General features: G+C 30.4%; 1 long non-coding RNA gene across 2 annotated transcripts in view; it reads right to left on the bottom strand.

The window, feature by feature from the left end:
- Positions 1-5,000, bottom strand: part of LOC136845349 (uncharacterized) — a 753,869-nt gene that overhangs the window by 685,326 nt on the left and 63,543 nt on the right. For both annotated transcript variants that reach the window (XR_010855145.1, XR_010855146.1), the window contains one exon: positions 1-49. This exon is cut by the window's left edge and continues 87 nt beyond it. This is a non-coding gene — a long non-coding RNA (uncharacterized lncRNA). The remainder of the gene's footprint in view (positions 50-5,000) is intronic.

Here is a 5,000-nt window from a genome sequence, read left to right as displayed (position 1 = left end):
GGCTCTGACAAAAGTAGTTCACGTCCTCTCTCACTCTTCGTCACAGACACTAACGTTCACAAAGGGGATGAAAAGGAAGAACATTAGAATGATGGCACTGACGCACGGGGTGTTCTCTATCTACGTGAATATTTACCGTCTGCTTTGAGATGCATATGGAGAAACCTCTTCTGTTTGGCTATGAAGTCATGAATAGAACTATGATGTATATTTTAATCAGACATAGGAGAAACTATGGCCTCCAGCGCTAAATTTTTTTCCATTTTGTTTTACCTGCACAGTTATAATTTTTATTCATTTTAAGTAAAGGGATGATCAATCTATACATAAGTTATCTAATATATATTGTCACGATGCGTATCAAGTACCTGGTTACTGCACAACTAATCTCAAGATTCAAAAATATACCTCACTTCAGCCAGATACCTGAACTCTCATTGTTACGACTGAGTACTCTAAAGGTAACAGTGATCCCTTAAGAAAAACTTATTTATCACTTGAAAAAAAATCAAACTAAGTCTATCAGAATATGTGTGAGGTATCAAAAATTAAACTAGAAATCTTCTAGAGTAAAAGGCATCACTCCATCAAAAACTCTAAACTGTTTCCCTGGTCTTAATTCACTTTAGCAAAACTAAAAGAACAAACATGTTTATCACTTTGCCTTATGCACACACAATCAATCCTATTCACTGGTGATCAATAAATGAAACACTTTTTCTAAAAATGTTAAATACAAAAATTTATTTTCAAATTCAAAGTTTGTAATTAGAATTCACAATTAATTAGAATTCACAATCTGAAAAATTTACCATTACTTGAAAATAACACAACACTCAATTAATTCTTGAATTAAATTATGAAACAAAACTAACTCATAAAAACTTTATCAGGAATTTAAATTAAGCAAGCAAAATTTAAACTATCAGGAATTACTCAAGATTTGAAAAGAAAATCTGAATAAATGAAATCAAGTATGCAATGTTAAATTATACCAAGAAATATTTAAAATGCTACGTAAATAAATGTTACATCACAAACATAAAAAATGTGAAAATATAAAGAGATTGTAAATAGAAAAACACACAAAAATACACATAAGATTTATCAATAATGATTTCACTTGTTCACTTGTGAAAACCTCTGTAAATCACTTGCTGCAGCTGCGTTACCACAAAACATACTTTTTTACCAGGCGCCGTTACAAACTAAATAACTTTACTAAATCCAGATCTCAAAAGCTAATGCTAATACGTGACCACAAAACACTACGTTAAAAGTAATCTCTTTCTAAGAACGAGAGAGAGAGAGAGGGAAAATCGACTGGTCTCAGAAATCAGAATGAAACAAATTTTTGAATTCCAATAATATGTGAAACAATTACATGATGTCATTAAAGCATTTTGGGTGCGAGATACAAAAGTTCTAGAAGCAGGGAGGAGATGTCATTAAAGCATTCTGGGTGCGAGATACAATGGAGAAGCTTCTAGAAGGAAAATGACGTCATCCCAGCAAAACGTTTTGAACGCAATCTTACAAAACATGACGTAACTGATCAAGACACGTATTTTTTCTCTCAAAGTGGCGTACGTGACTCGAACAACGCATGTAACAACATGAAATCACTCGTCTTGAGCCCGTATGGGACGAATCAGCATTTGTTATCCAAACCTGTCATCACGACCCAAAACAAAGCGCTCTCTCTTATCTCAACGGATGACAATTGAAATGAAACAAGTCTTTGCCGAACACACACGTGTTCACATACTACGCTTTTATCAAGAAAGATACTAGTCTAAATTACATTGCTATTAAAATTGTATTAACAATTCTAAATTATGCTATTAAGTTATTTAATCATTAGTTCTTTTGAGATCTGATGCCAAACTAAATATGGCACTTTAACGATCATTATCATTACACACAACACATGAAAAAAAGTAAATATGTCAAAATTATAGGAGGATATACTCAAGGCAAAATCATGAATATATATATATATATATATATATATATATATATATATATATATATATATATATATATATATATATATATATATATATATATATATATACATATATATATATATATAATATATATATATATATATATATATATATATATATATATATATATATATATATATATATATATATATATATATATATATGTCATGATGTGTACCAAGTACCTGGTTATTACACTACTAATCACAGAAGTAAAAAATTTACCTCACTTCAGCCAGATACCTGAACTCTCATAACAATAAAAATTATGACCGAGTACTCTAAATGTAACAGTGATCCCTTAAAAAGCTCATTAATCATGTGAAAAATCAAACTAAGTTTATCAAAACAATTGTGAAGTATCAATAATTAAACATGAAATATACTAGAGTAAAAGGGCATCACTTCATCACACAACTTCAAGTGTTCACTTCAGCAAAACTAAAGGAACAAAACTTGTTTATCACTTTGCCTTATGCACACAATTAATCCTATTCACTGGTGGTCAATAAATGAAACACTGTTTTTTTTAAACAGTAAATACGAAAATTTATTTTTAAATTCAAAATTTATAATTGGAATTCACAATCTGAAAAATTTACTATTACTTGAAAACAACACAAAAATTTAATTAATTCTTGAGTTAAATTACTAAACAAAAATAAATCACAAAACTTTAATTTATCAAGAAATTACATTAATCAAGCAAAATTTAAACTATCAAGAATTGCTCAAGATTTGAAAAGAAAATCTTAATAAATGAAAATTAAATCAAGTATGCAATGTTAAATTATCAAGAAATATTTAAAATGCTAAGTAAATAAATGTTAAATCACCAACATATAAAATGTGAAAAATCAAGATTTTGTGAACACAATAACACAAAAATACACAAAAGATTTATCAATAATAATTTCACCAAGGCAAAATTTCTCTCAATATACCTTATTATACCATGGTAATAATAACTAAAATTCACTTTACTTTACACATGCTTGTGAAAACTCTTGTAAAATCACTTGCAGCTGCTTTAGATTCACAAAACACACTTTTTTATCAGACACCCTTACCAAATTTTTCCTACACTTTTAATGCCAGTGACCACACTAACACTTTATGTTAATAATTTCTTTCTTTTGAAGATAGATCTGAAATGAGCAAAATTTTGGGGATTCCAGTAGCACATGAAACACTCAAGTGACGTCATTAAGGCATTTTGGGAACGAGATACAAGAGAAAATTCTAGAAGAAGGAAGCAAAATGTTTTGAACGCAGTCGGGACAATACATGACGTAATTGATCGACACATGTACTATTACTCTCAAAAGGACATACATGATCAGAGCAATGTAATCTTAAACATGATGCAATTGCCATGTGCTTCAGTGTAACACTTGTTTGCATTTCTCAAAAGTACATGTCTTTACCAGAAAATCATATGGAACACATTCGTCTACTTCTCGTAAGAGACAAAACTTTTACAGACATCTTTGCATGATCTAATTATGACTGGCATGTTTTAAACACAAAACGAAAAACCCGAGTTGGTTTACAGAGCGGATCAGCAATTGTTATTCCCAACCTGTCAGCACTTTATCTTAACTGGTGACAGATGGCACATCTGGTCTAAAACTCGAATCTCTCTCTCCTGCTACTAAGTTATTATCAGGAAAGATATTATTAATTCTATATTACGCTGCTAAGTTATCTAAATCACTAACTCTTTTGAGATCTGACATTACACTACATACAATATCCCAACAATTATTATTATTACACATAACATATGATATATAGAAGTGCAAATATATCAAAACTACAGGATGATATACATATTACAAGGCAACATCATGAAAATATATATATTTATATGTGTGTGTGTGTATATACTGTATATGTATATATATGTATATATACTTACATATATGCACGCAAGTATGTATGTAGAAACACTAAAGAGATAGAGTAACGATATGAGGTAAATTGACGCCAGAAAAGGAGGGCTGAACTGCCTTGGATGACGAGAGGCAGTGCTCTTCTCATGCAAGTACTTCAGAATGACTGCTAATAACAACACCAAGATAAAGAAAGGGATGATGCCTACAGCAGGTGAAAACAGAGTACCATGAACTATGCTGAAAAGGCAGAGAAGGATACATTTCATATAGAGACAAAAACAAGTTAAAACAGGAAAAATAATTCCAGATTGACAACGAGCACGGTTGTTCTTTACTGGGGTTGAGGATAAGATATTTGGTGAAAAGATTAGATAATTCAAGAGGCGAAAATAACTTAATCGATGCGATATAAAAAAAACTTTCTCAAGCCAGAGGAAAGAAATAATTCTTCTTTAGTAGAGAACACATACAGAATCTCAGTAGATGTTACCTGTAAACAAGTGTCTGAAAATGAGTCATGAAGGCTGACGATTTAAGAAAACTAAATAAAAGACGGGCAAGTGAAAATTATAAAATAGAAAAAAATAGCAGACTAATCAGTCTAACAATAAACAGGTGGAAAATATAACGATAAACAGAGCAATTAAAGATATGACGTGGAAAAAATCATGAACTACCTATTCTTTTCCAATGTTTGGTTCCCCTTTAACATCCAATTTAAAAGATTTCAAAATACATCCGATTTGGGTCGTTTCTTGAATGAAATGGAAAAAGATTCAATACAAATATTCATCATCTCTCATATCAAGTAAAAGCTATTAAACATACTGAAAAAAAACAGCCCTAAAATAAAACTAATTCTTTTGGAGAGAAAATTTGCAGCAATTGAAAATTGCAAGTTTGTAAAAATTTAAATAATATCTTGAAAAGAACTACTCAATTCATCGTTAACGTAATTGGCAATTCAGTGAGAGAATATATGCCAGTCCTCTCGCAGACTTGACCTGAGGGCTGAAATCTATTCCCTGATTTCCAGCTAAATTACAGTTCATATATATCACTTGAAAAATTGCTTTACTAAGATATTCCTTCC

Source organism: Macrobrachium rosenbergii, chromosome 13 (assembly GCF_040412425.1).
Source record: "Macrobrachium rosenbergii isolate ZJJX-2024 chromosome 13, ASM4041242v1, whole genome shotgun sequence".
NCBI classification, from domain to species: Eukaryota; Metazoa; Arthropoda; class Malacostraca; order Decapoda; family Palaemonidae; genus Macrobrachium; species Macrobrachium rosenbergii.
The sequence above is the reverse complement of the archived record's forward strand: the minus strand, read 5'-3'. Positions and strand labels throughout refer to the sequence as shown.